General features: G+C 52.2%; 1 protein-coding gene across 1 annotated transcript in view; it reads left to right on the top strand.

Annotated features, from left to right (window-relative positions):
• BANP (BTG3 associated nuclear protein) overlaps positions 1-15,973 on the top strand; it is a 94,749-nt gene that overhangs the window by 1,019 nt on the left and 77,757 nt on the right. The gene's annotated exons all lie outside the window — the stretch shown is intronic.

The following is a 15,973-nucleotide window of genomic DNA, read 5'->3' as shown; positions in this document are numbered from 1 at the left end:
TTAATTTTTTCTGTGGTTCTTGAAGGCCTTTGTTTTTCTTTGCCTCTGCTCCCTTTCTCGGCATCTTCTGGATGGAGCCAAACCCTCGTCTTCCCTTCCCTCCCTCGGGACTCCGTTCCCTGCGCACAGGGATTTCCTGTGTATTCCGGGGTTTCCCTCTGGGCAGTCCGGGGGTGTCCAGGGCTCCATCGGATGGTCTTGACTTTCTTCATTTCTCTGGGAAACTCAGTCCTGGAGGACCTTCCCTCCCTGGGAGTTGTGGGCTCGGACTTCGGGGTGGAGACATCCATCACTTGGTGACTCGGGGGCTTGCGCTTGGCCCCAGGGCAGCCTCTGCCTTGCGAAGGCTCGTCCCACTCAGATGTTAGCGTGCCTGTTGGTTTGTGATAGGCTTCTCGGGTTGGCCTCTTGAAAAAAATCTCCTGTCTCTGGTACCATTTTTATTCTGGTTTCTGGGAAGGGCTTCAGTTTATTTTGTTTCCCTATTTACCATTTCTAATTCTCACAATCAGAATATTAATGTCCGAGAATGTCTTGGTCCTTTTTTTTTTTTTGGAGAGGTTTTCGCTATAGGGCGCTGCGCTCGCCAGACAAGCGAGAAATCACCCCCAGAGGGGATGGCCACGCCGCAATCCCTTCTCCATTCTCCTCTCAGGATCTTGGGCACGCACTCACACGCACCCGGCGTGAGTTTTAAGTCACTGGGTCCGGGACGCGAACCGCGGTCGACTACGTGGGAGTCCAACGACATAGCCATTACGCTAACTGCTGATTCCCTTGGTCCTTTTTCATAGTAGCTTATTTTATAAATCCCATATGTCTTTGATTCTGGGGCATCTGGGGCATGTAATAAGGTTTTTTTTCAGTTCTCTTTTCTCTTGATTTTTTTCTTGCCCTTGGTGTCACTTTTTCTTAAATGTTGGCTTCTTGTTCTGTATGTCAGGGCCTTCCCAGATAAGGACAATTACTGTTTTCTGAGGTAGGAGGAAACTGGCAGAGAGCCCTGGGTCTCTAGGGCTTTGAAAACGTAGAGGTTTCTTCCGGGGGCTGTGGGCTTGTCCCTGCGAACCTGGAACGGTTTTCCTCTGGGCTGTTCAGCTCCCCTTAGCTTGGGAGCTGCCCTGCCGCCCTGGAGGGGTGGGAGAGTCACTGCTGTGCCCCCTTCTGAGGTCCTGGGTTGGCCCTGGTGCTGGCAGGCTGGGCCCCAGCCCTGTGTGCTCCAGGTCACTGCTTCCTGTCTTCATCAGGCGTCTGTGTCCCCTTCCTGTGGGTTCTTGTATACCTGACCAAAAATCAGCAGCTAATTGGCGCCCACCCATGTGACCAACTGCTCACCCTGGACACAGTCGAAGCCTGTCCTCTGACTCTGCGGTCCTGCTGCCTTGCATCCTAAGGACAGTAGCCACTAAGTCAGGGTGGGGCCACTCACCATCTGTAGCTACCTGCCAGTTACCATGGGGCAGGTGTTCCCTCACTGCAACCTGAGAGTGGGGGGGGGGGTCCATCAGAGACCTGGGGCCTGTAGCAGTCCTCTGCTGGCCCCCCACTGGGCAGGTGTGCTGGGATCACAGAGCACTGAGCAGCAGTGGAAGGTGTCCCTGCAGCAGAGCAGTGCTTGCTGTCCATGGCATATGCATCTTAGCTGGTTCAGGCCTTAGTCTGGTGGTAAGGGAGCCGAATCCTACACGGCTGACTGCAGAATGAGTCCTTGAAAAACCTGGGTACCTCTGAATCCCAACAGGATGGAGAAGTGGAGAAAGGATTGCTGTGTGACCACACCCCACTGGGGAGTGCTTTCTGTCTGTCTCTCCTCTGGTGGTCACATGGTCCTCTTATTAGAAAAATTATAAAGTTACTAAAAAATGATGAAAAGGAAGTTAGCTCTGGTTGCTAGAGCCCTGCTGGCAGAGTGGCCCGCAGGCCAGCAGGAGTGGTCGCTTCACCTGGGGTCTGAGATATGCAGATTTCCAGGCCTCGTCCAGATTCAGGGGTCGGAACCTGCAGTTTGGCCAACAAGTCATTTTAGATTTTACAGGAAATTTCCAAAAGTGCTTCAGCGAGCTTCCTCCTTGACCTTGCCGACCTCCCTTAATGTTGACATCGTACATAACCAAACATCCGTGGAACAGAAGGTTATCTTCAGCACAGCACTGATGGCTGAGTTATAGGCCTTCTTTTCTTTCTTTTTTCTCCTTCCACCCTTTTCTGTTTCAGGATCTAACCCAGGACCCCACACTGGGCCTCCCCTACTCTGTTACAATTACATAGTCCCCAGGGCCTCATCTGGGGTAATTACAAATCACAAAGGGAAAAACCAAGCAGTAACTTGACAGTGGGAGCACCCGGATACCACCTGAAGCAAGTGCTGGAGCGGCGTCCGCAGTCACGAGACACTGCCGTCAAGGGCCCCAGTGAGGTGTGGTCGTGGTACCGGCGGTGCAGTGTGACTGAGACATCAGACCCAAGTCGGGGGCCACTCACTCGAACCTGCCCAGTGCCCCCCTGCGTCCAGTTCCTGAAAGGGAGACTCGATGTGCACAGGACGGGCGGCCCCGGCGGTGTGTGTGCATGGCGACGCTCCCCGGGACTTCTGTGCTAGGCGGTGGCCACGGCCATCGAGAACTGCAGGCCTTGTTTGGGCGCTGGGCGGGGAGGCTGCAGGCACATGGTCTAGGTGAGTGCACTAACAGCTCTCTGAGTTGCTGAGCCTTAGGTCTTATGTGGAAATGCGAAAGCGTCACCAGTGCAAGGAAGTGAGTTCCATGAAAAGGCAAGGCCGCTTTCAGTCCCCGTAACTGGAGCTGCTGCGTAGCTGCTTACATCTCGAAAGAGTGAGCGATTTCTACTCGGAAGAAAAGACGCCTGAGGGACATGTCCACTGAGGGTCTCAACGGGAAGGTCTCGGACATAGCTTTAAAACGTCCTCCCTAGCGCCAGCAGGTGGCGTGGTAGTTCAGTGCAGGACTCACATGGCTGACTGCAGTTCGAGTCCCAGACATCACGGCTTCAGAATCATGCCGGTTGTGCATGCAGAATCTTGAGGGTGGAGGAGAAGGGGTTGCTGACACACACCCCCGCCCGCCTGGGGGCATTTTCTCACTCCCCTTCTCTCTGGCAAGCGTTTGTGCCCATTGTCAAAAACCTTAAAAAAATAAAGTCTTCTCCACATTTGAGAAAAGTAGATCTTCCTTGTCTTACTTCACATGTATCATGGTCATCTAAAAAAGGGACACGCTGAGTTGATGACGTGCTAAAGCGCTCTGAGCTGATCTGAGCTATTCGTTTCCTTGGGGTTGGGGGAGAGTTGGTGTCCGGTGGAGTCACCTTTGCAGTTTGCCCCTGAAGAGCTGCACGTGTTCCGGCAGTAGGCCCTGGAGCCTGGGTGCTCATCACGTGGTGAGCCGATGAACATGGCCTCGGGGCCTGCAGGGTGGTCAGTCCATGTCAAGTGGCCTAGCCTGTGACTGCGCCCTCAACTCTGCCAGCCCTCTTCCCCATAGTGGGAGCAGAGAAATGCTTGGCGACCCCCAGCGCCCTGGGTGATGTGCCACCCTGTGTGCCGTCTTCATGGTGATGCTCCCAGCTCATGGAGGGAGGGAGGAGCTTGCCATCAGCATCCCGGGACACTGCCTTCTGAAGCCTGTCGGTGTTCTCAGATTGGAGTGCCATGGGACGGAGCTAAACTAGGCAGGTGGCGTGCCCACAGCACCGACGACGCCTGCAGTTGGGCCCTATTTTGAATTAACGTCTTTATCTTGCACCTCTACTCATAGTGGAGGGCTGTCCAGTTGGACGAGATGTTTCGGGTCTCCCTTCGTGGTGGGGTGAACAGTAAGCTTTGTGTCTTCCATGTCAGGAAGGGGAAAGGTAAGGTGGCCCAGACTGCAACCCTGGAGGCTGCGTGCTTGTACACCCTGTGAGGAATGAAATTTGACAAAAGCCAGAGAAGGCGAGGACCTAAGAACAGGCTTTTGTCTGTTTTTCTGCATAGGGTGTGTGTGCTTGTTGGAGAGAGGGAAAGTGAGAAATCGCCCCGGGGGGATGGCCACATCGCCACCCCTCCCTCACGGATTTCGGGGACACATGCACATGCCTCTGCCGTGACTTTCCAAGCTGCTGGTCCAGGATAACTGAGCAGCTGGCCCGAGAACAGCTTTTATTGAGTCACTGGTAGGTAGGTGGTAGATGGGTGGGCGTGTGGGAGCTGACCCTTGCCTTTTCTTTAGGCCTGTCACTTGACGTGCTGAGAATATTGAGAGCAGGCGGGATGGCGGAGGGAGGGTTCTGGTGGTCGGGGACAGTCTGGGACACCGGGAGGACTTCGGGCCAACCAGCCCGGGCTCCATCCGCCTGCAGCTAGGCCCAGTGCTGTCAGACCTTGAGTGATGAAGATTCGCTCTCCCTGTCTCCAGGAAGGCTGCTGTGGATCCTGTGGCTTCCCGTTTTTCTGTGGTCGGACGTCATCAAACAACTGGCAGCAGAGTTAACCTTTCTGAACTCAGAGCATGTTGGGCTAAGATGGGAAGTGAAGTCTTGGTGTGTGTGCTGGTGGCATTTCCTTTCTGGTGTGAAAATGTTTCGCTTGAACGTGGTAGAAGTAAGAGGCAGCTTAATGTCACCAAAAGCTGCAGGGAAGGCTTGAGCTGCTGCCCCTGCCCTTCCCGAGGCACAGCCTGCAAGTCCTTTGGGAGGCAGGCGGCCTGGCCCAGCCAGCACCTCCTGTGCTGGCCTTCGAGCTGGCTCTTCATCCTGGGGAGTGGATGGGCCTTGGGTACGCTGCCACTCTTGGTGCCCGGGATGCGTCCTCACCCACACCCCACGTGTGGGGACCGAGTCGGACAAGGAAGGCTGGACCTGTTCGCTAGCCAGGAGTTGTTGCAGCTGTCAGTGGGCAAATGCTGTTTGCTAGTAATTGGCCATCCAGTTTTGAGCTGAAAATGTTTTATGGATTTTTAAAGGGCTCAGATAATTTAGTAATTTTCGCAAGGTGGGGTTTAATATGTATTTTATGTTTGTAATACTGTGTTACTTTAAACTTATGTAATTCAGAGTTAGGTGAAATGCAGTCATGCCGTCAGGAGACAGCAGCGGGAGGGGTGAGGCAGGATGAGAGTGAGACCTGAGACCGAGATCACTGTTACCGCGGCTACAGCTGCACTGGCTTCCCGAGGCCTCCCTCCCAGTCTGGATCAACTCCTCATCACACCTTTTTCTTTAGCCCTGTCCTCAGGCAGCGTCACGATTGTGAAGATGCATCATTGAGTACCTGGAAAGAAGTCGGGCAACTGCTCAGCTCTGCTCTAGGAGAGCAGAAGGCACAATGGGTGTGGCCACTTAATAAAAGTGCCTACAGAAACGGCCCACGCTCTGGACTGGAAGTGCTAGAGAGAGTCGGGGTCGTGGTGGGCAGTGGGACGCAGAGAGGCCCCGGGGGCAGCTCTGGTGCTGGGCGCTACGCTCCACGCTGCCCCCTCATCCCCAGCCCCTGTGGTTCCCCTGGCATCGCCAGGGCCATGGGCGCCTCTGGCATCTGCGCTCCAGCCGCTGCCCTGGAGGGGCCGCCCCATTAACGTGGAGCCTGGTCTAGTGCTGAATCTCAGGAAGGCTGCAAGGAGCCCTCCGCTCTGGCGGCTGGGGGGCACAGGCAAAGCCGCCTCCGCCTGCCGCTGCCTGTGCCGCACTGCCGGGACGCCTGCGTCTCGGGGGAGGGGCGGGCTTGTTCCTTCGTTTTAGTCATTTCAGGCTGGGGGAGGTTGTAAGAAAAAGAGGGTTGCATAGTCTTCTCCCAGGACCTAAAATGTTAATATTCCTCATTTTTTATAAAAATACACATGATAACTCTTTACCCTTAAAGTATCTGCTGCCGCTGCCTGTGCCGCACTGCCGGGACGCCTGCGTCTCGGGGGAGGGGCGGGCTTGTTCCTTCGTTTTAGTCATTTCAGGCTGGGGGAGGTTGTAAGAAAAAGAGGGTTGCATAGTCTTCTCCCAGGACCTAAAATGTTAATATTCCTCATTTTTTATAAAAATACACATGATAACTCTTTACCCTTAAAGTATCTGTGTATTTCCTCCAAAAAAAAAAAAAAAAAAATGAGGGCATCCTTCTGCAGTAGAACTCCCAGAACCTGGGGTCGCATTGATGCAGTCTCCGCCGTCCAAACGGCGCGTCTTAGACTTTACCGATTACTCTGGCAATGTCTTTGGTTGCACAAAAAAGGCTCTTGATGAAATTTGGTGATCCATTTCCCTATGAACATCTGGTGTAACGCGCAGCATTCCAGTCCCCCCGGGCTAGGGGTTCATCCCGGTGGTCGCCATGTGGGACTTGGCTTCTCTGAGAGTGCATTACTGCCTCACTGCAGAGCTAGCCCTCACAGTGACTTAAAAAGGCAGCAACGTGGTCTTGTTTAAATGTAAAAGTAAGTTTCACGTGGTGGTTATCTTTAGGTAGTGCAGTTTCTTGTCTTGCTGTTGCCAGCAGGGTTCCGGTTTGTGCTGAGAACTCTGGTTTGCTGGGCACGGCTTCTTTGCTCCCCCACTTGGGTCTCAACCAGCCCACCACCCTCCAGACATCCCTGCACCAGGGCCTGGTGGGTGAGGGTGGGTAGTCTCCAGTAGCTCTTGCAAGACAGCGTTGCCTCCACACCACCTGCAGTTGCGGCACCTCCCTCCTCTGGCAGAGGGTTACAGGGCAGTCAAATCTGGAACTCACCTGGGCCTCTGTGTCTTGGCAGAGTCAGGGAACAAGCCGTGGAGAATTTTAACTTGTTTTAAATGGTCTTAGGCAATTTGCAATGTTGAGTGTGAATCTTTCTTTTTTTAGAGAGAGATTTTTGCTCTAGGGCACATATGCTTGCCAGAGAGAAAGTGAGAAATCACTCCCCGGGGGGATGGCCACACCATAACCCCTTCTCCTCCATTCTCCTCTTGGGATTTTGCACACACACGCATGCACACTTGCCTGACGGGAGTTTTAGGCTGCTAGGTCCGGCACTTGAACCGTGTTTGGCTACTTGGGGGTCCAGCGACATAACCATTATGCCATCTGCTGGTCCTGAGTATGAATTTTTCTAATCCGAGGGACGATGTTTCTCATGAGCACATATCAGTGGGAAAGACTTTAACTCTGGATCTCAGTACAAGATGGGCTGCGATTGGACCTGGCATGTAGTCATCAGAATCAGCATACTGTTGGGACCAGCAGATGGTCTGATGGTTACGTGGTTGGGCCCTGACATAGTTGGCCATGGTTCGAGTCCCAGATCTGGCAGTATAAAACTCACACTGGGCAACATGTGCCCAAGATCCCAAGAGGAGATTGGAGGAGAAGGGATTGCAGTGTTTTCTTGCTTTCTATCTCACTGTCTCTGGCAAGCCCATGAGCCCTATGATAACTTTCTCTCTCTCTTATACACACAGAAGAATTAGCATACTGTCCCTTTCGGCCTGGCTTTCTTCCACAGAGGCACAGCCTGGATGGGTGCCTCCCAGCACAACCTCCCCCTGAGTGTTTTCCATCATAATTGTGCAGAACTGGGCCCACGCAGCCTCCTATTTCATGCTTTCCAGCTGTTTGACCTTTTTTTTAAAAGAGTTATTTTACTTCATTTATTTATTTTATTTTATTTTAATTCGACCAGAGAGGGATGGGGGCAGGGTGGTGGTGAGAAGGCAAGTCACCAGGTCCAGGACTTGAACTGTGGTCAGCCATGTGGGAGTCCAGCACCCTTAACCACCATGCCATTTGCTGGCCCCAGCTGTTCTTTCTGTGAGCAGTTAGCACCAAGATTTCAAACAGCCTTGGAGCTGAAGCACGGAAGAGCTCTGGACGGGAGCGGAACAGTCAGAGACTCACACAAGTATCTGCGCCTCTAGACCGTCCTCCACCTGCGTTCCTTCCAGAGTGTCAACTGCGACACCATGTCCAGCTGCAGATCACTGTCTGTCGTGTCTCCCTGGGGTGTGCACTGTGGAGAGTATACAGGCCCACAGCTTTGTCTGGGTGCATGGCGTCTTGTGGGTGTGTGTGCAGAGAGTGAGCAGCAGGGCTCTTATTTCAGCTCTCCACATCTGAGCACTTACGTCCTGAGAGGAAGGATTCTTTTTCTCTGTCTGTCTATCTACCTACCTACCTACTTACTTATAGGTTTTTGGTATAGGGCACACGTGCTCATTGGTGAGACAGAGAGAGAGAGAAACTGAGAAATCACCCCCACAGGGGGATGGCCATGCCACAATCCCCTCTCCTCCATTCTCCCCTTGGGATTTTGGGCATGCATGCACACACCTGGTGTGAATTTCACGCCACCGGGTGTAGGACTAGGACTGTGGTTGACACGTGGGAGTCCAGTGCCTTAACCACTATGCCACCTGCTGGCCCTCATTTGACTTCTAATCTGCCGGAGGATGCGCACGCTCTCCAGAGAGACGGAAGGAGAGGGGTAAAGCGCACCCATGGGTAATGACCATGCTGTAGCCTCATCTCCTTTTGGGATTTTGGGCACACATGCACATGTGTCCAGCATTTTTCAAGCTGTGTGGCTTGGAACTCAAACCATGTAATTAGCAACATGAGATCCAGCTCCTTACCCTGAGCAAGGACGTCCTAAGTAAACAGTTTAGTTTCATAGAACACTGTGTACATATTTATATTTACCCTGGAATTCTTTTTTTTCTTTTCTTTTTTTTAAGAGAGGTTTTTGCTATAGGGCGTGTGTGCTCGCCAGACAGACAGAGAGAGACAGAGAGATAGAAAGCGAGAAATCGCCCCCCAGGGGGGATGGCCACGCCACAATCCCTTCTCCTCCATTCTCCTCTCGGGATCTTGGGCACGCACACACACGTGCCCAGCGTGAGTTTAAGCCACCGGGCCCAGGACGCGAACCGCGGTCGACTATGTGGGAGTCCAGTGACAGAGCCATTATGCTAACTGCTGGTCCCTACCCTGGAATTTTTTTTTCCCCTGTAGCGCACATGCACTCTTTGGGAAGAGACAGCAAGAGGGGGAAAGTGAGACATTACCCCACAAGGGGGATGGTCCCGCTGCATTCCCTTTTCCTCTCAGGACACATGCCTGTGTGAATTTCAAGTTGCCAGGTCCGGAACTTGAACTGTGGTCATGTGGGAATCCAGTACCTTAACCACCTTGCCACCTGCTGGCCCCTACCCTGGAATTCTTTGATGGTTCAGCTCTCCTCTCTGCCACACCTGCTCTTTGGTCTCTGTCCTAGTCTCTGTGTTGAGCACAGGCATCTGTACTAATTTACACCTAGGCCATTGACTTTTTGAGGCTGTTGGTCTTGTGCCTCTACAGCTCTGCTCTTACTGGGCCCTGCCCGCTCCCTCAGGTCTCCACCTGGATACGAGTTCTCGGCAGCCTTCCCTGATTCCCCAGGACTGGCATGGTAGCTCAGGGCCCTGTGTCCCTGGCACCTGCTCTTGACCCTATGAGCAGCAGGTCACAAGCGTCTGTAGTTGCTGCTCATTCTCCGTGTTACTCACCATGTTAGAGGTGATGTCTGTTCCCTTTTGTTCAATGTGTAGCACAGTGCCCGTAATTATTTTATGAAGGAGTTTATGAATGAAGGTACTAAGATTGTTTAAAATTGTTTAAGGGAATTCATAGAGATGCATGAAAGTTTTTTGTAAAACCAGGAAATAAAATTAAGGTATTAAAGCCTGTAGTGGATTGTATGTTGTTATACTACTGCATTTTGGGCAGATGTAGTATTTTATGTTGTCACAATAAATGTTTCATAGTAGAAGCAATTCAGTTATTACCAGGGAAGAAATAGAGTATGAGTGTTATGTATGTAAAAATCAAAGTTTTTATTCTCAAGATCTGTGTAGGCTTAGGCAGTATTTTTAAATTTACTTTCACCAGTTGACAAATAAACTGCTTTTTGACTGAATTTGTGATTTATATTTATAGCGAAAGTTATCTGAAATTAACTTTAACTCTTATGGTTCTTATGCTTTCTTTTAAGAAATATAATGTCTGAAAGCAGTAGGCATTAGAATGTGGTCCACAGAACCCCAAGGGTGTCTTAGAAATATTTGCAAAGCATCTGGAGATCAAAACAACTTATATAATGCTGTTAAGTAGTTATTTGTCTTTTTCCCTGTGTTGGTGTTTGCATTGAAGGTACAGATCATTATGCAGTGCGTAAAATTGCTGGTGCCTTAGCATGGATTGGGTCTGCGGCCCAAACCACGTTTGTATTGTATCTTTCGCTGTGATGCAATTAAAGGACAAATGCCATTTCATCCAAGAATATCCTTGATGAAGCAATAAAAATCATTAATTTTGTTAAATCTCCACTCTTGACCACGCACATCTTTTTACTACTCTGATAGAGTACACACAAAGCACTTCTGGGGTTTGAAGTTGAGCTCTGCTGTGGTTATGTGAGTTACTAGCTAAACTAGCTGCTTTTTTCATGGACAAGGGTAGATGAATAATAGACGAGTATTACTATTTCTTTCTATATAAATATAGTTTACCACTTCAAAGAAAGCAACTGTTCATTGTCAGTGATAAGACTTGAGCTGTAAAGTGAGATTAGAATCTTGGGAAACAAATTGTCTACTGTGGGCCTGATGGCTCCTGATCCAAAGGTCAGTGTTCCTATTGACAAATGTGAAGCATTAGTATTATTTTGTGAATAACATTTGGGAGATCTGCAGAACTCAGTGAACCAGTATTTTCCCAATGATCGATGCAGGGTCACACCTGAGTACAAAGGCATTTAAAGTGCAAGATGTTAAAAAGTTTTAGTGTTTGACTTCATATTCCACATCTCAGCCAAACTTAAGGAAAAATAAAGCATTTATTGGGTTTTGGTGTCACATTAAAGAAGATCATCTTGAGTTATCTGAAAAGGCTATTAACTACTCCTCCCTATTAAATACTCCTCCCTCTTCCAACTGCATCTCTTGGGTTTTCATCATATACATATGTCCAGAACATACCATATCACATTCAAAACAGAAGAATGTGAGAACCCAGGTATTTTCCTTTAGCTTAAAGAGTTTCCTAAAAATGTGAGCACTGCCTCTTCTCACTAAGGTTTTTTAACTTCATAAAAATGTTTTGCCTGTTGGTGTGCAGTATGTTGGTGATCATTTCTAACTGAGTTAGTGAGTAAACATGAGGCACTTGCCCTGTCATTCCAAGGTGGCTACTTTGCATGTGTAACCCAGGGCCTCTGTGACTTTAGGGTGGGGCTGAGCCACTGTGTCAGCATGTGTACCGCCTTCTCAGGTGGTCGCTGGAGGTCGACGTGTGAGTGTGCTAGGGTTGGGCTTTCGCCTCACATGCCAGCTTTTCTCCTTTTTCCCCGAGTGTTCGGGTTTCTTGTTTTAGTTTTAACATTACCCGGAGCTTAGATGTATGAGACATGCTCGGCTCACCCCACCCCGTCAGTCTAACGCACAAAGGGCGAAATGGGACGAGAACAGGAGACTACAGGAGCCCGGGGCCGCGCGAGCATCACAGAGGGGAGCACTCAGAGGTGAGCGCTGTGTGCCGGGCCCAGAGGCCCCAAGGGCACGGGCCTTGCTGCAGCCTCTTGGCCCCTCGCCTGCACAGGCTGGTGGTGTTTGCTGTCCCCACTTGTCCTGGCCTCACATGGCCCGCGAGCTGGGTGTCAGCGTGGGTTTAGCCGCTCCTCTCTTCCTGCCACTGTGGCTTATGTTCCAGGAGCCTTCGTGCCTTGGTAAGCGGGAGTGTAAGTGGGTGTCTAATCACGTGCTATCAGGTCGTGAGGAGGAAGAACCTGGCCTCCCAGGCTAACGGCCTTCTCTCCTAATTTTAAACATAGAAGTTGGAGGCCAACAGGTGGTATGGGGGTTAAGGCACTTCATTCCACAGGGCTGATTCTGTTGTTCGAGTCCTGGACTCGGTGGCCTGAAAAACACACCAGGTACGTATGCACATGTGCCTAAGATCTACAGAGGAGACTGGAGGAAAAGGGATTGTGGCATGGCCTTCCAGCCCTGGGGGCTGAGTTCTCTTTCTCTTCTATCTCTGGTGAGTGCACATGCCCTATAGCAAAAACAAAGCAAAACTTTTTTTTCCTCCCCTGTTTTTAGAGAGAGAGAGACAGAGACAGACACAGTGAGGGGGGAAGTGAGAAATGACCCCCCTGGGGGGGTGGCCGTGCCACAACCCCATCCCCTCTATTTTCCTCCTGGTATCTTGGGCACATGCCTGCTCCCAGTGTGATGATTAAACCACTGGGTCCAGGACTCAGACAGCGGTCAGCCATGGGGGATCCAGTGACACAACCACAATATTATCTGATGCCTCCCCAGAATCTTAAAAAGTAAACATTTTCAGGGAGCTGTCTTAAAAATGAAACACTGTTGTGTAAATTTTCCCCCAAATAAGTTGCCAGTTCCTTGCTTCTTTCCAATTTCCTGGTTTATTTTTAGTACCTGTTTTAGTAGCTTTTTTTCTTTTCTTCTTTTTTTTAAATAGACGTGATCCTCCTCCCCAGCCTCAGCTCCTCAGGACCCTGGGCCCCCAGCAGGCCCCACGTGTTTCAGGCTCCCGTGACCCAAGCCTCGGTGGCCACGTGGCTTCCAGCACTGCGGTTCCCCGCGGCCCCGGGCTCCTGTAGTCTCCTGTTCTCGTCCCATTTCGCCCTTTGTGCGTTAGACTGACGGGGTGGGGTGAGCCGAGCATGTCTCACACATCTAAGTTTAATCAAAATCATTTTCTTTGCTTACTTCATACTGACTTTTTTTTATGTCACTGTGGACTTGATCTCCCAGCTTGGAAGTGCATGATGGGCATGGCAGGAACAGGTGGGAACTGGTGACTGGGGCTTCATCACCAGGCCTCGAGAAGTTGCACATGCCATGGCTCATGTCTTAGCCTGCATCCCTGAAGGGACAGTTCTGGCCCTAGGCTTTCCTGCAGGGGTACATCCAGTTCCTGCCGCTGCTCAGGGAAGCTGGACTAGCACCCCGTGATTTCCTGGCCTCTCCGAGTGTGCCAGGCATACTCCTTGGGCTTCTTAGCTGGGGTGTGGGTGTCTCTTCAGCTGCGGCTCTGCATACCTGCTGCCTGGTAGCTCCCAGGGGAGCGGGCAGCCCAGGAGGAGTCACAGCTGCATGCCTGGTTTACTTTCCCGTGGAAATGACTCGTCCGATCAGATGCAGCACTGGGGCCTTATCGGGGCTTGACACGGGGGCAGCTGTGTGAGGACGGCTCCCTGGAAGTGGGATGGGAGACATTCCTGCAGGGCCTGGCAGCCCTGCCATGTGCTCCGGAGACAGGGTTTACGCAGCGACCAAGAACTCCCCAGTGTTGGACGTAGGAATCTTTCATTATTTTTTCTTGCTATTTTTCTCCTGTAATGAGAGCTAATGAATTTATAGTATTTCCTTTTTAACTTTTATTCCTAAGCTGTGTGTTTAGTTATAATAGACCTTTTTTTTTTAAAATTATTCAACTTTATTTATAGTTATTATTATTTTTAACTTGGCAGAAAAATTATTCAACTTTATTTATAGTTATTATTATGTGTAACTTGGCAGTAGAGCATGTGTTCTCACCAAAGAGAGAGAGCGAGCGAGCGAGAGAGAGAGAACGAGAGAGTGTGCGCAAGCCACCAGGCCTAAGATTCAAAACGTGGTTGAGCATGTGGGAGTCCAGTGCCTCACCCAGCCCGCCACCTGCTGGGCTTGTCATAGCCTTTTTCTTATTCCTGTGTTAATGGCCTTGAGGTTTTGTATTATAGGTGTCCAAAATAGTTAAAAGATCGTGGAAGAGGGAATGCATTTGCAAGGGTGCTTCTGGCTGATGGGCCGCTGTCCCTACAGTGGCCGACGGCTGCTGAGCGGCTTGCTGGATTCTCGTCCTTAGCCGATCGTGTCACTCACGTTAAGGGCCCGCGCAGAGGCGTGGCAGGTTCGTGACCGATAGCACAGCCCTTGCTGAGTGGGGAGCCGGTGTGTGCTCGGCACTCGTCTCTGGCTCACCGTGGGCACACACCGTGTCCGCCCACGCAGGCTGGTCCCAGCCGGGGCGAGACGGGCAGGCCTCCCCTGGCAGCCTCAGTGGGTAAGTGCCTCAGCAATGCCGGCGCTGGGGCGGGAAGGGCCCTGCAGCTATGCGCCTGTGTCCCCAGCAGAGATGGCAGGTGCCGTCTGGTCGTGGGGCCCTGAGCTGTGTGGGTCCCTGCGGCAGCTGCGGAGATGACTAAGGCGAGGGGACAGCTCTCCGTGTCTGCAGGTGGCGCCGTACCGGGTCGGCCTAGCTGTGTCCTTGTCCCAGGGGACCGGTCCGCGCGGCAGCAGCCCAGGCAAAGGTGAGCCTGTACCTTTCCCGCCTCCTTCACAGACGGGTGCTGAGCTTGCTGGGCACGCCGTCCTGCCTGTGTCGTGTGCATTACACACACGCGTGTGCATTGCCGCACACGGACTCGCAGCTCTTAGAAGCCGGACAGGGTCATGTCATTCGTCCGTCCTGCAGCGTCCCGCGTGTCCCTCCCCGTGGGCGTGCTCCTGCCCGTCCTGGCTTCCGGACTCGGTTCTGCATGTGGCGACGGCTCCTGGTGTTTGCACGTGGTCTGGTGGCCACGTGTCTCCCCTGCCGTGGTGCAGTTGCTACTTGGAGCTGGGGGCTCCTGTCCCCACGCGCCCATGGAGCGCGCCGCTCTTCACAGCCTTGCTGGGCTCTCATGGTTCCGGGAGGAGGCGTCCCTGGACATCAGTCTTGGTCCAGTTGCCCTGTCATGTGGAGACTGGCCTGGCCCAGGACTTCTGAGAAGTGGCAAACCACCCTGCAAAACGGCGGCTGCACACGCTACTCTGCCCACTCCCTGCCCACTCCCGGCTGGGTGCCCTGGTGTTTTTTTTTCCTGTTGAAACCTTCACTGTTTGCAGAATTTTCAGTGATTCTTTATCCTGGCAGCAGAATCACTTTGAGCAAACAACTTGGATGTGTGGTATCCTCATGGGGAAGGGTTAGGGTTAGGATTCAGGGTTTTATGGTGAGTGTCACGTGTTAAACCACTCAGCTGTTCGGGACCCGGAACAAGCTGGGCGTTATGAACTGCGTCCCATGGGCATCGGGCGGAGTAGGTGACGGGCCTGCCTGTGCCCGGTCCCCACCTGCGTGGCTGTCAGGCAGCCGGGTTGGTAAGGAAGGCAGAAGCGACTCTCTGATGCAGGAACCTGGCTCGTCCCTTCCAGGGTTCGCTCACCGTGTCTGCTCCTCTGTTCCACCCTCATTCCAGGCCTGGGACCCAGCAGGGGGACAGCGTGGAGGAGGCAGAGGGCCACAGCCACACACGAGTGCTCGCTTACGGAGCTTTCCAGAAGATGCACTTCTGTGCCTTTACCTCTGGCCGCAGCTGGCTGCAGGAGAGGCCTGGAGGCGCACCTTTCTGTGCAGGCCCTCGTCCCTGTGGGCCAGGGCTCTTCTGAGCAGGGAGGGCAGTCTCCCAGGCGGGCAGCCGGTGACCTGGTGTCAGTGACGCCCGGACGCTGTAAGACTTGACCTGCACGCCTTCCTAGGGAAGGTCTGCCGTTGAGGGCTCTGCTGGAGGGGGTGTGCTTGCCGGAGACAGAGTGAGGAGGCGGCGAGAGGCCGCCTGGGGTGGCCACGCTGCAGTCCCTGCTGCTGCCTCTCTGGGTCCTGGGCGCATGCACACAGCGGTGCTGGGGGTGGAGCAGCGTAGTCGGCCCTGTAGGACCCAGCACCTTAGCCTCCAGGCCACCTGCTGGCCTTGCCTTGCTCAGGTCTTGGTAAGGTTTATTTGGCTGTTTTCTATTGTTGCTAGAGAAGGAAATGAGCTCTTTGGCCTTACTGTAGCAAGCGTTTTTTGGTTTTTTTTTCAGTTTGAATTTGCCTTTTAAAAAACGCTTTTTGAAAAATCAAAGGCCACACTAGTATAGGAAGCTGCATAAAGTGATCTGAGCCTTAGCTGCTAAGGCTGCCCCTCTGCCCCTCTGCCCCTCT

This window comes from Tupaia chinensis, unplaced genomic scaffold (assembly GCF_000334495.1).
Source record: "Tupaia chinensis unplaced genomic scaffold, TupChi_1.0 Scaffold000355_1, whole genome shotgun sequence".
NCBI lineage: Eukaryota > Metazoa > Chordata > Mammalia > Scandentia > Tupaiidae > Tupaia > Tupaia belangeri.
Note: the sequence above shows the minus strand (reverse complement) of the source record. Positions and strands in the feature narration are given on the sequence as shown.